We start from the raw sequence: 15,589 nt of genomic DNA, 5'->3' as shown, positions 1-15,589 counted from the left end.
TATGGACCAGATTGCCCAGGCCCATCAGACACTTTTGTCCAGAAATGCTTATTTGGCCCCCGAGACACTGGTATGCGTACCATCTCCAATTACAGCCAATTACAAAAGTATTTCGTCAGTGTAAGCTGATACCGTATAATCATAGTCCTGAACAGAAATACAGAATGGTTAATGTACTTTTTCTAAAACTTTTGAAAAGAACCAATTTGACTAGTCATATATAACATATGTGAGTCACTACAATATCATATCATAACACCATTCTGCCACTGAACCAATGTTTCTAGAAGGATTACTGCCTGTCGTGTCCAGAGCAATAGTAAGCAGAAGTGTATTGGATATCTTAAACTTGTTCTAGCAATAATCACCAGCTATGGGCCAGTTCACTAATAGCTATGGGTCAGTTTCCCCATCTTTTTTTTTTTTTAGAAATGCCTATTATCTTACACCGCACCTGGTGTAAGCAGAAACAGAACAAGAACCAGACTATTTTGGCATTCATGAATTTGTGTATCCTTCAGTTCATTAGTCTTCCATATCCTGTCTTTGTTTAGTGCTGTCTCTCTATGTGCTAACATCTCAATTCTTGGCTGATCAACTCTGCATGTTCGAGGCCTGCCCTGAATATCCACTTAAACTTGACTGAGCTCTGTCACTACAGGCCTGACCTTTTCCACGAGACTGTTCTCTGCTCCATCTGTGTTCTGCCAAATCATTTGTCTTATGAGAACTTTTTCTGAACTTAGTTTTGACGAGCTATAGAGCTCAGCCACTGGAGGTGGTATTTAATAATGATATAGAAAGGGAGACAATCATTTGTGCGACTCATTCACTAGATAAAATATCACCATTCCATTAGAAGATGAATGTATCAGCTGATATTTCTTCTTCAAGCAGTTGTTTAACATTAATTTGTGAATGTTTCTAATCTTTTTTTACCCTGATCTATTTTTTAAAGATGGGTAGAAGTGTAAAACTAGGTGATCCTGACTGTTTTTCTTGGAACATGTAATTGGGAAACAACTAACCAAGATATTAGGATGATGTTTAGTAGATAAAGCCCAGGATGCAGAGAAGGCCGTAAGCACAATCAGGTACGCAATACAAAGGGATCAGACAGAGAATGGTCAGCAAAGCCAAAGGTCAGGACAGGCTGCACAGGATTGCAGTCAGGAGTCAGGCAGGGGTCAAATATCAGGAAGCAATAGAACAGGCATTGAACTGAGCAACAAGTCAAGGGTTAGTGGAGTTTAAATAGGGAGAGTAGGTATATCCATTTATTGCAGCTCCGCCTTCACCCCCTCTGTTGGTTTCCATCCTCTGTCACTTTAAGAGGGCTTTGCTTCTGCGCGCATATGCCATAGGATACTTTGGGGCTCTGTCCCTATGCCATGAGGGGATGAAGAAGGCAGTCACCCATCTGCGGTGCCGTGCCTAGGAAGAGGCACCGCGTTTCCTTGAAGGGCCAAAAGTAGCCAGTGTCGGCAGATGGGCCGGCCACACTGCTTGGAAAGACATACTTTGGCGTCTCCGTGGAAAGAGAGGGAGGAAAGTGAGGCAGGAAAGCGAGGACCTCACACAAGCATAGAGAGTAATCAAAAATCTGCTGAAAACCATAGTTGAACGCTATACCACAAAAAAGCAAAATTACAAATTCACAAATGGTAACAGCAAGTTTACATTTGATCTACTGTGCTTTTTTGCCAGCATCATTGGTATATCAATGTTTTACCTGCACTATTACACATATATCCTAACTTTACCATCTTTTTCTTTCACTTTGCCCCCCCCTGCCCCCTCTCCCCGCTACAGTCTTAATATCTGTATGGCGGATGCTTTTTTTTTTTTTATATTATTTTATATTGTGGGTTTTTTTCTTTGCAAAAAAAAGTTGAAATGCATCTAATATTCAGGGTCCATTTCCTACTGCGTTCTCTTAACTATTTGGGGTCTTATAGGAAGTCAGACAATATATATTAAGACTCTCATATATCTAGATTTGGTCTGCCTCTAGTGTTGTGGGATGTCTTACATTGTAGAACAGGATAGTGTGGGATCACTGGTTACATAAAACTATAAATTGTGTTTTATTTAATATTAATATAAATATCACTTTTTGTCATGCAATATCTTAAGTGTTCTAACTAAAGTCAGGAATTAAAGCTGGGAACATATAATTTGTGTGCTCAGAATTCTCATCTATTTCTGCAAATTTCAATCATTTCATAGCCAAAGAGTCTGTGAAAAAATTGCTGTGGAAAACTGAAAATCAAGCCAAAATATTTCTCTTGTGCTTCCAAACGCGATCTTCATGATTCATTAAACCACTTTAAGGAACTGAAAAAAATGAATGAACTAGCGGTACTCCAGTTAACTTTGATTATATACATATACAAAGGATACAACACATACTTGTGAAAAATCAAAACATTTACCAAATTAACTACAATTTTTAAAAATGACACTTTAAAGTTATAATATTTTGAATTCTTCAACAGGAGTGCTAACCGTTTGAGTATGACATCATGGACTCTAGAACGAGTATGTATACATAATTATCATGATCAAATATTAGATACATTTATAATTGCTAGTTTCTGTTCTATTGTTATGCTAACTGCAGTTCTCATTACATAATATGACACATTTTTATATATTGTAGCATTGGCTGTGTGTTTATACTGTAATATTTGGTGAGGTTTAAAAATACATTTTGGCCTGTGAACCATATTCAAACATTGAGTCTGTCTGGAAAAACAAAATGGGTTTTATTGCATTACCAGTTAAACTGATACTTCTCTATCCTTTGCAAAAAAAAAAATAGGAAAAGTTAGCTATTGGTTGTGCTTTTTTTTTTTCAACTAAAGTTTACATTTTACACGACTATGATAACATAAATAAAAATATACCAACAATAACACGAGAAAATAATACATTAGCCCTGATTCATAGGAAAGATCAGGAGAATGTAGTTACAGTAGTTACTTTTGGTGTCTCAGTATTTTTTATTATATTAAGGTGGAAGGAAGTTCTTAATGGGGCACTCTTCCATCAAAACAAAGTTATCTTAATGGAGTTGTTTGGAGTTTGGAGTCCCCATTACCTCAAGAGGTTAAACTGATTATTCTGCTTAGGGTACAGGAGATTGGCTGTATATATTATAATTCTCAATAGACAACCAGCGAGAGGCGGAGCTTGAAGCGTTCAGTCACTCAGAGCCATCCGAGCAAAAGGATAGGAAGGAGGAGTGCAGCGGCCACAGCAAAGACCACGGGAGACAGTGGAGACCAGGGACTCAACTTCTGGTTTAAACCATTCACAAATGGTTTAACTCCTTGAAGAAAGGTGTAACACAGGGACATTAAGATGAAGATATGTCACGGGTTTGGGGTGAATGGGCTCGGTATGCAAAGATTTTATAGGACACAGTCACTGAATTTAATGTTATTATAAAAATAAATAAGTATAATAAAAAGTCCCAATGCAAAATAGAAACGGAAAATAATGTAATATCTTCATGAGAAATAAAAGTCCTTAAGGTAAAATAAAGTATTTTACCAGAGTTTCAGCACTGGGCAAATTATGAAAGACTTGATTGAAGTTGTAGTAGAATTGCAGGGGTTAAACCAATACTGGAAAATGGGTTGCAGGGGTTAACTAAGGCTGGAACAGGTTTGCAGGGGTTACCCAAGGCAGAATTCAGGCAGACAAGAGATGATTCAGGAAATGCACAGGTGAGGGTAATAAACTTACTTCAGTCAGGATTTGGCTCTGTGCTCTAAGGAAACAACAAAACAACTGAGCACAGAACCTAGATTTGTCTGTGCTTACATAGGGAAAAGGGAAAGGTTTCCCTGGACTGACTAAGGAAGGGAAAGACATGACTGCTGCCCAGGAAGGGGGGGATGGATTAAGGGGGATACATATGTAGCAAGAAGGGACTGGTATATAAAGGAATCTGGGGGTGGGCCCTTGCCACTCATCAGGAAGGAAGATATCTATCAGGAGTAAAAGAACACTTTTACTGACCTTAAAATTAATTACTCACCGTTTCCAGTGATGCAGCTATGGCGGCGGTGTCCAGGGATGCACTGGTGGATATGCTGCAGGCATACCTGGCGGCGAATGGCTCCGGGTCGTTGGGTGAAGTGATTGCCGGCCTGCAGGGGAGCAGCAACGGTGCAGCGGTGGCGGAGCCTGAGCAGATGCAGGATGGCGGCTGGAGGCCTAGGCGATCCAGACCTCCTACGCGCCTTTCCCCCAGCTCAGTGCGGTGAAACAGCGGCAGACGGAGAGTGACCGGGGTGGACGGAGCAGGCGGAGCGGCTGGAGGTGACCCCTTACCTACCCGGGCTGCAGGAGGGCAGCTGGGGCAGGAAATGGAGGCTGGTCGGCGGGATCAAGATGGCGGCGGAAGAGCTGCGCGGTCAAAGAGTCCTGCTTCTTTTCCGGCCCGATCTGACGTCAGAGCGCGCGGGAAGACTTACGTCAGTGGAGGCGCCGCGCGTACGTGAAGTCAGTGCGCCGGAGTGTGCTGACGTCACAGGCCCCGCCATCTTGGAACCTGGCAAACCGGTCTGGAGAGCCGGGCAGCTGACCTGGAGAGTGCCCAGGAATCGTGGAGGGAAGGTGGCCGGGTGAGCGGTCGGCTCCGAAGATCGGGTGATGGCGGCCATGGCTGTGGTCGGCCGGAGGAGGCGGAAGATGGCGGCCTGTGGAGAGCTCGGCTGGGTCAGGAGGAGGAACCGGCCATGGGAGATGGTAGACAGCGCAGAGGAGCAGGAGGAACAGCTGGAGAACCGGGTGCCTGGCAGCCTTCCTGTGTCCGGTGAGTCAGCCTGCGCAGGCGCATGGGGTAGTCTGGGTGCGAGTCTAGTGGGTTCCAGGGAGTCACAAGGGGAAGTTTTGCGCTTGCTTAGGGCCCTAGTGGCTGGGTTACCAGGGGCAGCGCAAGGAGGGGCATTAGCGCCTGCGCCAGGGCCCGCGCCTGCAGCTCCACAGTGCGCTTTTCGCCCCAGCATACCTGGGTGTGAGTTGGCTCTGCTGGGCATCCATGTCCCTAGCGAGACATGCGAGAAGATAGTGCGTGGCGAATTTGTGGATTTGCTATCCCTGGTTCCGCCAGATAAGAATTCCGTAGATAGGCCTAGGCGGGGGGAGCCAGGTGAAGGGGACAAGGGCAAGCAGCGCCCGAGGACTTTTGGGAACTGGTTGCAGGGGTTTGCAGTTTTCGCCAGCGTATTGTCCAGTCATTTTCCGGAAATGGCCCTTCATTATTTGGGTACCTATATCTCATTTGGGGGGCTTACAAAATTGACGGCGGTCAATGCTGGTTTCGATATGACCAGCAATTTTGGCAGAAAATGGCGGTGTGCCCGGGGTTGGACTTGCAGGATGGTAGCCTCTGGCTGCTTCTTATGACCCCCAACCGGCCAGCGCCCTTTCAGGGCGCAGCCGGTGGCCAGCCAGGGGCGCCGGCTGGACCTAAGCGGGGGGTTTGCTGGCTCTTCAATGAGAGCCATTGCAGGTGGTATAGTTTCTGCCGCTTTCGACACGAGTGCTCTCACTGTGGAGGAGCGCATCCTGTGGCGCACTGTTTCAAAAAGGGGAAACAGGTGCCTCCAAAAGGTGGGGCTGCGGATGCCGTCCCAAAAGGCTTGGACCCCAGTGAGCGGGGAAAGGATGGTGCCGTGGCTCGCTCGGGATCCTAAGCGGCGGGATGCGTTGCTGTTGGCGGACGGGTTTTCGTCGGGGTTTTGGATTCCGTTCCCTCGGCGGAACCGCGTTTTGCTAACAACTTGCGCTCGGTTCAGGGTAGGGAAGGGATGTTGCGGGAAAAACTGGACAAAGAGGTATGTTTGGGGAGGATGGCGGGGCCATTTGTCCGCTCGCCATTTGAGAATCTTCGGGTGTCGCCATTGGGTTTGGTCCCTAAAAAGGAGGAGGGGGATTACCGCATGATTCATCATTAATCTTATCCAGCAGGTGAGTCTGTTAACGACGGCATTGATAAGGAGTTCAGCCGCGTCCGGTACGCGTCGTTCGACAGGGCATTGGAATTGGTCAGGGACTCCGGGGTTGGAGCCTGGTTAGCGAATTCCGACATTGAATCGGCCTTCCGCTTGTTACCAGTCCACCCGGAGTGTCATCACCTCCTTGGTTGCCACTTTGAAGGTAGTTACTACTATGACATGTGTCTTCTGATGGGGTGTGCTATTTCCTGCTCCTATTTCGAGTCCTTTGCGTTGTTTCTGGAATGGGTGGTAATTCAGGTTACGGTTCAGCGACACATTATTTGGATGATTTTTTGTTTGTAGGGAAACGGACAGGGGTATGCGGGGACCTTTTGCGTGTTTTTCGGGAGGTGGCAGCTGATTTTGGCGTTCCGGTCGCAGAACAGAAGACGGAGGGCCCGGCCGAGGTGCTGTCATTCCTCAGGGTGGAAATTGATTCCACCAACGGTTGCCGGATGACAAGGTCTCTGTGCTGTTTCGTTGGGTCGACCTAGTTAGAGGGGCGAACAAAGTGCAGTTGTGGCAGATGCAGGTGCTGCTGGGTCACCTAGCATTCGCATGTCGGGTTTTGCTGATGGGTCGGGCGTTTTGTCGCCGTCTCTCTTTGGCGACGGTGGGGATTCGGGAGCCGTATCATTTTATACGGGTTACGAAAAAGCTTAAGGCGGACTTACAAGTGTGGAGTTCCTTCCTGGAGAGGTACAACGGCCGGTCGTGTTGGCTGCAAGCGGCGATTGGCAACTAGGTGTTGGAACTCTTCACGGATGCATCCGGCTCCCTCGGCTTCGGGGCACACTTCCGGGGCCGGTGGTGTGCGGAGGCATGGCTGGAGCTCTTCCCGATTGTAGCTGTGGTGTATTACCAAACTCTATAAATTATTATGTACGCATACACATATAAAGTCTGGTCCGTCTACTTTAACAAATATTTATTCAGAGACAAAACAACAACAACATACAAATAATGGCACACAATCTAACTAACTATACCAACAACAACAGCAACAATAGCAACTAAATCTTATAAAATCACCAGATCCCACTCACAGTTCACCATGATAAAAATTAGCCCATGTCTGCTTAAGGGTCTGCTTAGTAGCACAGCCAAGAAAGAACAGGAAGGAATGGGGATAGGGGGGAGTGGTTCTCTTTCCTGACCTGTAAAGGTTTTGAATTACCATATGAAAAGGTAAAGCTTATCCCACTGTGAGAAAGGCATACATGAGCTTGGTCACATGACCCCTGGTCACCATATTAGTTTGATGACAGAATGTCGCCACAGTAGCTGCAATGGAGTTATGGGGTCACGATTTGCGGGACCGAACGGTTGATTTTCACACGGACAACATGAGCGTTGTCCATGTGATAAATCGTGCAACGTCGGCTTCGCTGCCGGTGCTGGCGTTGCTTAGGCGATTGGTCCTGTTGAGTTTGCAGCATAATGTGTGGGTTAGGGCATGTCATGTGCCAGGAGTCTTGAATATTGTGGCTGATGCACTCTCGGTTCCAGTGGCAGCGTTTCCGAGAGGCGGCACCAGAGGCAGAACAGGTGGGGCAGCCTTGCCCGCAGTCTTTATGGGAGCTCGGTTCCGAAGATGGATGGGGTTGGTGACGGAGTCGTTGTCGGCATCCTCGTGGAAGTCCTACCGGGCGGCGTGGTCTAAGTGTCTCGGGTTGGTGCCGGGGGAAGGTAGCCTGGCGTCGGACTCGGGCGCTTTGAGGTAACCTTACTTTTTTTGGAGCAATTGTTGGAGGAAGGGTGGTCATGTGCTGCAGCAGAGAAGGCCCTGTCTTTCTTGTTTAGGTTTCTGGGTTGGAGGAATATTACCAGGGAATTTAGCATTCAGAGAGCCCTGCGTGGGTGGCGACGGAGGAGGGTCCCGGATCAGAGGAGGCCTATTTCGGTGCAGCTTCTGTGGGAGCTCCTGGCGGCGCTGGGGCGGGTGTGTAGCTCAGAGTATGAGGCGTTGTTGTTCGGGGGTCGCTTTTTCTTTGTGCATTTTTGGGGCGTTGCGGGTCGGAGAGATGGTGGCCGCCAGCCGTCGGGTGGCGCCACCGCTGTTGTGTCGGATGTGTGGTGGGCGGCAAAGGGGCTGGACATTCGGATCCGTAAGTCCAAGACGGATCAAAGAGGTGAAGGAGCGTGGGTATGTATTGACGCAGCGGGGGGGGAGGGGGGATTATTGCCCGGTGCACCTGTTTTGGAGATTCTTGAAGGTCCGCCCTGCGGGCGGGGGTTCTCTGCTGGTGCATCAGGACGGGTCTCCTATGACGCGATATCAATATAGCAAGATCTTGCGGGAATCCCTGGTGGCGAGCGGGAGGAGCCCGCAAGGGTACTCGGCCCATTCTTTCTGGACTGGGGCAGTCACACAGGCTAGTGGGACGGGATTTTCACCGGTGCGGGAATTGGGGCGGTGGAGTTCGGGGAGGGGGTGTTGTGTGTGTGGGGGGGTGCTGTGTGTGTTAGGGCAGGTGCTGCGTGTTAGGGCAGGTGCTGCGTGTTAGGGCAGGTGCTGCGTGTTAGGGCAGGTGCTGCGTGTTAGGGCAGGTGCTGCGTGTTAGGGCAGGTGCTGCGTGTTAGGGCAGGTGCTGCGTGTTAGGGCAGGTGCTGCGTGTTAGGGCAGGTGCTGCGTGTAGCAAATGTGTGCTTTGCTGTGTGTACGGGTGCGGAGTGTGTGTGGAGTGCTGTGTGTGCATGTGTGAGGGGTGCTGTGTGTGAGAGGGGGTGCTGTGTGTGAGAGGGGGTGCTGTGTGTGAGAGGGGGTGCTGCGTGTTAGGGCAGGTGCTGCAGGTAGCAAATGTGTGCTTTTTTGTGTGTTTTTTTATAATCCTACAAATACATAATTAAAATAATTATCTCCCCCCCCCCCACCCCTTCCTTCTTAACTTTGGTAAAGGAGGGGGCGACACAGCCAACCCTGGCGGTCCGGTGGTGGTAAGTTCTCTGTAGGTTCTGGCTGCAGCTCTCCTGTCCTCCCGCGAGCAGAATGATGTGTGGAGCGTTGCCATGGTAACGCGCGGCAACGCTCCACACAGCCTGCTTGCGGGAGGACAGGAAAGCTGCGTCCTAGATCCCGCGCCCTGCCTCCGGGCCCTCCCAATACGAAAGCAGAGTAGGCGTCTGCTGACAGCGCCACACCCCCCCCCCCCCACGGCGACCTAAGGCCGCGTGCCCACAGAGAGGGCACGCGTGCCATAGGTTCGCCATCACTGATCTAGACTGTAAGCTCGTTTGAGCAGGGTCCTCATCTACCTATTGTTCCTGTGTCACTGTGTTATTGTCTCATGTATTGTAAATTCCTCTCCCCCCCCCCCCCCCTTTAATAATATCATAGAACTCTGCGGAATTAGTCGGCGCTTTATAAATACCAATAATAATAATAACCATGACAACTTTCTTTTTTTAAGGAGTAAATCTACTAAGCGTTTGCATAACTGTTGGAACTTTACTAATTTACTATGCATTTCATCAACTTCCATAATCAATACTAGATTTCTCACCATCATGTGACAATCAGCAGCTGCCAGAATAAAACAGTCAGTTCTAATCACATGACAGAAAACCAAGTTATTATGCCCTACCAACTGAAAGAAAGTCTCGCTGCACTAAAACATGTTTCTACCATTTTGCATCAGTTAAGCCAAGATATTCTTCAGATTGTTTACTTTCCTTTTTTTCCTTTTTTTTTAGTTTTTATTTATCGTACAGCTTCGTCGAACATGCTGTTGCTTTAAAAAATAACAAATACCACATTTTCAGCTTTTCCTTGATCCAAGTTCCCAAAATGAAAACTTCCTCTTATATACTGACAAGTAGCCTATGCCTCGTTAAAGCAAGTCAACTATTTTCTAATCTTGATATGCAAAATGCATGACTACAAGGTCTGCCAGATTTTTTAAATAGCCACAGGGTAAAACTTAAAGCAAATAAAAATATTGTGTTAATGGGAAAAAAAAAAAAACTGTATTTTTAAAGAACAGAAAATAAAACAATGTGAGCCTTGGTTTAAGGAGGTCAATACTTTCTACAAATAGACTCTCCACTGAACACATGTACATTCACGTATACATAATAATCTTTATACATACTTACTGTCACCCATATACATGCTTAAATGCTCACCCTGACTCTAGCACATTCCTAAACATGTACTCTCTTCCTAGTACACGTACAAATATACTGTACATGTTTTTTCCCAGTTACCCATCTCACACTTTGCATATCATATATATTTATGTCGATCTGTACTTCTGCTAAGGTTGGCAAGTGTTCCAAGATAGAATTCCATTTAGAGAATATTGTATGAAATGTCCCAAAATGTGCACTCAAACTAGTTTGAACTGTTAAATGCATCTGCATTGTGAAAACTAAAAGTCACAAGTACATACCTACGAACAACGTATTTACAAGGTTTCCTACATCAGTTCAATGGAATATGTCACTGCTAGACTAAGAGACACTACTCTAACAAATGTATCTCGTCCCTTGCAGGAGGGGAGGGGGAGGGGGGACCTCACATTGTGCTGCTCTTACCTTTCCAAACCCCACATCTTTTTTACTTAAGGTGAACCTGTTATGGAAAAAAATCACTTATTTGAAATTGCTCCCATGTACATTGAATACACCATATATCCCAAAGATACATTGCATTCCAGCGCTGCTTCGTGGATGTTACTCTTTGTATAATAACCTCCAGCTGCACTCCTACTACAGTCATGCCACTGTTTCTATACTCCCTAGCTGGCACTAGAATCGCCAGCTGAAGAGTTTCCATAGCAACCACAGTGCATGCGCTGTGGTTGCTATGGGTGAAGAGCAGAGAGACCTCTTGTGGGGGGTAATTTCTGCTCTTCCTTGTCAGTCAATGCTTCGGCACACCAAGGCATTGACTGACGGCATGGAGAAAATCCTATTTATAAATAAACTTTGTCTGTTAGCGTGAAGGTCTAGGAACAATAAATATACTTTGCAGAACTCTCAGACTCCCAGATATATATTTATTGTACTTTATTCCTATTTTCTGGTTCTGGATATCCAGTATATTTCATTATTGACAAGTGGTCTACCCAAGATCCATCAAATGTGGGTTCTGATGTTTTTAATTAAAACAATGCACTTACTGTTAATGTATTTTTTTAAAGGGACACTCAACAGACCAAATAATAAAAAAAACAAAAAAAAAAACACTATTTAGTAGATATTCCCTGAATGAAAAACATGCATGCATTTTATTATAATAACATATAGGGGAGTCCTAAACTTAAATAGGAACCTGGTACATAACCACATTAAGCCTAAGAAGAAATTCAATATGTGTAATGAACCGGCAAGCTTCTATGGATGTGGCATTGTATCGCCTGCAAAAGTACGGGAAATAGAAAAAGATACAATAAAGAATTTAATAAACCATAAGATACAGTACAAAAACATCAAATTAAATATTTAATTACTTGTCACTAGTGATGTCCCGAACGGTTCGCTGGCGAATAGTTCCTGGCGAACATAGAGTGTTCGCGTTTGCCACGGACGGCGAACATATGCGATGTTCGGTCCGCCCCCTATTTGTCATCATTGAGTAAACTTTTACCCTGTACCTCACAGTCAGCAGACACATTCCAGCAATTTTTTTTGTGTGTGTTTATTATACATTATCCCCCATAGCCAGTAACCTGTGTTTTTTTATACATGATCCTCCCTATAGCCAGTAACCTGTGTTTATTATACATTATCCTCCCCATAGCCAGTATCCTGTGTTTATTATACATTATCCCCCATAGTCATTTATCGTTGGACCTAGGCAGCATGATGACTTAGGCCGGCCCAGAGAGTGAGTGAGTGAATAATATAATATATATGTTGAGGGATGAGGAATATATCGGTTGTAGACTGAGGATTTCCATCTGCCCAATCTTTTAATAATATGCACTGCAGTGTCAGTGTTGAAGGAGACCGAAGCTGCCCCTATTCTTAATGAAAGACCTGAGACATGGATACAACCCAATCTTAGGAGTAGTGTTCTGATGTAGAAGATGAATTTAGCCGTAGTCAGAGGGATTCAGTGAGAGTAGTGGTGAAATGTGTGTGGCATGACTGAGTGTGGGTAAGTAAGAGTCAAGTATTTTAACTGGACACTAGTTCTAGGTGGGATAGAGTGGTATAGCGGATGGATGAGTAGTTTGGTTCGTTTTAGAGGTTTGTAGAGAAAGTATATAGTGATCATGATTTTTAGCGATATCCAATATTTTTAAGGTGGTCCCAGTGCCACCACTCATATCCGGTGTCACAATAGCTTGCATTTAAAAAAAAAAAAAAAAAAAAAAACTTTGACTGTAATTAAAAATAAAAAGTAAGGTTATTAATATAAAAATAACGCCCACAAACAAAGATAATGGTCAGAAAATATTACAACAAATCCATAAAGTGGTATATTTTCTCCCAGATAGTGTTATAGGACTCCACCACCAACACTTATTGAATAGAACAGGAAATGTTTGGAATTTGTGACGTTTAGCCTTCTTTACGTACGTGTTTAGGTTTGTATAACAATGTTAGCAGAAAATAACAGGTTTTGTGTTTTGGTATTACCATAGATTTGTACGGTTGGCAATAATTTTCTGCCACAATGCGCTCATTATTAGTTCCTCTTCACACGCCAACTTACATTCTTCTTACAACATATAAATGTAATGCACCATATAATCAACACACAACTATTTCCCTTTTGTGTGCGTATAATGATGTTATAGAGCCTCTCCCCCAAAGGAAACTTTAATCACTACCGATTGTTGGGAATACTATGAAATATCTCCTAGCAACAGCTGTTTGTAATTTCAATCTACAGGAATTAATCTTCAATATCTCAACCTGCAAGTCTTCAACCATTCTAGCCATTACATCTTTAACTGCATCTAATCAAAATTCTTTTCCAGTAAAACTTTATTTTCCTTTAGAAAAAAATACCATTTGTAATCCACCAGGAAAACAATTGGCTTAATATTCTAGCAGTTGAAAATAATATAATATCAACTAGATTTGTTTTTTATTTATTTATTTCCTAGTCATACCAATCGCAGTCATAAGTTCCAGAGCATCTGCTTATGCCTCTTATCTTAAGCAAATTAACCAATTAACTTAAAGAAACAACAATGTTTTATATTGGGTTCCGTTTGTATACATAGCAAACTAGTGATTTAGTAAAATGTATTTATGAATGGATTATATTTATTTTATATATGTATTGCCTTGTGGGATTTGTAAGTGTTAGCCTTTGCATTATTAACTTTCGTAGATTTTAGTATTTTCAGGATAGGATATAATCCAACAAGAAAAACTAAATCAAATCTAACACGGTAGAAGGGATAATGGACAGTTACATATAACCGGTCCATTGAGATGGATGGGTAGAACATAAAATAGCAAAGGAGAAGTAGCAGGGTCCAAATACAAGCTGTGGTAAAGGATTATAGAGGTACACAATAATGGAAGACAAAGACAAGGTCAGGGATTGCAGTAGGTAGTCAACACATGCCAAAAGTCAGAAAACTGAGTATCACAAATAGCAATATAAATACACTCTTGGAGGATCACAAGGGTAAACACAACAGGGCAAAAGTTATTGGCCTCCCTCATTCCTGAGACACTGAAAGATGTGCTATTGATGTCACAGAAATGATACAGGAGAATCTACGTTGGAAATGATGCAGGATGTCTCAACATCATAAATAGATGTATGGTTGAAGCAAGTTGCATCCAAAACAATGGCAGAATGATGCAAGACAGCATGTGTGCAGATGAGTGGACCAGTTCATTGGGACTGGTAGGCTTTAATGATTTTTTATACATAGATAAAATACAGCAACTTTGTAAAAGCAGTATGCTTTTATGGAGGCACTTCCTTCTTGGAGAAGTTTACCTCATCTACTCACATGCCTAGACGACTGCCATGACTGGCCGCACCAGCATTAGCAGCTACCTAAGTTCCCCTTCATTGCCTCCATCCTTACCAGCACACCCTAAAATAATGATGCACAAAGGAGAAGTAACCTGTCAACATTTAAGGTCAGCTGATGTCTTGATATTTAGGGTGCTAGTGACTTGTGAAGGTGACAATGATCCACCAAATGCAAACTAGAAACTTCCTGGATGACCTGACATAGAGGGTGGACCCTCCATGTCCTGTGGCCCTCACCATGCCCAATCCCAAAGAAAAAAAAGATGCTGTTTATGTTCTACTTTTCACAATATATTTTATTTACTATATCTGATTTTAGATGTCTATATCATTGCCAGGGTCTTACCTGAGTTGGGAGTCTGTAGCGCAGATATGTTACTCACCCTTGCAGATAGCCACAGGCCAAGGTGTCAGGTAAGAATTCACCCGGCCTGCAGGATGAAGTACCAATACGCAGTACAGGCAAGGACTGAACCAGCAGGATTGTCGAGGGATAGTCGAGGTCAAAGGATGCCAGAGGACAGGCACAACGAGGAGCAGCCAAAGTCAAGGGATGCCAGAGGTCAGAGAAAACGTAGTCAGAAGCCGGGGTCAATCAATACGAAGCAGATGGAACACTAGTACAAAACAGGATCAAAGACTTGATGCTGAGCACAGGGCGAGGCTGAGTTTAAATACCCTGCTGATGACTGATCAGGGTCAGGTGAAGCACAGTCAAGTCAAGGTGCAGACCCAGTGTAGAAGACATGCCAGGATGAACAGGACCAGAATCAGTAGTCGCTGTATAAAGCTGCTGTGGCTCAGAGGTAGAAAGCAGGACCAGGGCTGAGAAGTTCCCCGGTTCAACTCCAGGAGCAACCATGTCTGTCCGTCTGTCTGCCACGGTGAGAACCGTGACACTCATTACTGTGTTAGCATAATGAGTTATGTACATATTTGTTATTTGGAAGTTCCATCACATATGTTCAATTATGGTTTAAGCTGTTTGAGAGTTCGTAATAACCATAGATTGATGTATTAGCTAAGGATCACACTAACATACATAAATAAATACACACATTGATTATATTTATTTTTAAAATAATAGTTGTAGCACATGATGACCATCAGCAACAGTTCACACATTTTATTTAGGCATGAAATATTCAGAATAAAATTAGTTGCGTCCTGATCGGACAAACAGTCGTCATCATCATCATGTGTTATGGAATTAAAAAATTGTTCGCATAAAAGGCTGACAGAGAATGATAGGAGTTCAAAACAGATGTCTTGAGTGGGTTACTTTACATGCTGGCACATGAACTTGACCTCAGTTTATCTAAATATGGCAATGGTTTAGAACTGGTCTTCACCACACACACGCAACCTTAAATTATATTCACAAGCATTGAGTTGAGCGATTTTGTTGAAAGTTACATTATTTTGTAGGACATAATAAATAATTACAGTTTTTGTTTTTATCCATAAGTGGAATAAATAGTAATAGATTATAAAAAAAATACATAATAGGAGTTTTAATCACATATTGCTCCGATTTAAAACTGGTCCATAGATGGAAGCATTTATCTAGTATGTAATAAATGTATATATGCACATTCTGGCTAAGAAAGAAATAAGAGAC

Source organism: Pelobates fuscus, chromosome 4 (assembly GCF_036172605.1).
Source record: "Pelobates fuscus isolate aPelFus1 chromosome 4, aPelFus1.pri, whole genome shotgun sequence".
In the NCBI taxonomy this organism is placed as follows: domain Eukaryota; kingdom Metazoa; phylum Chordata; class Amphibia; order Anura; family Pelobatidae; genus Pelobates; species Pelobates fuscus.
This window is presented reverse-complemented; position numbering follows the sequence as displayed.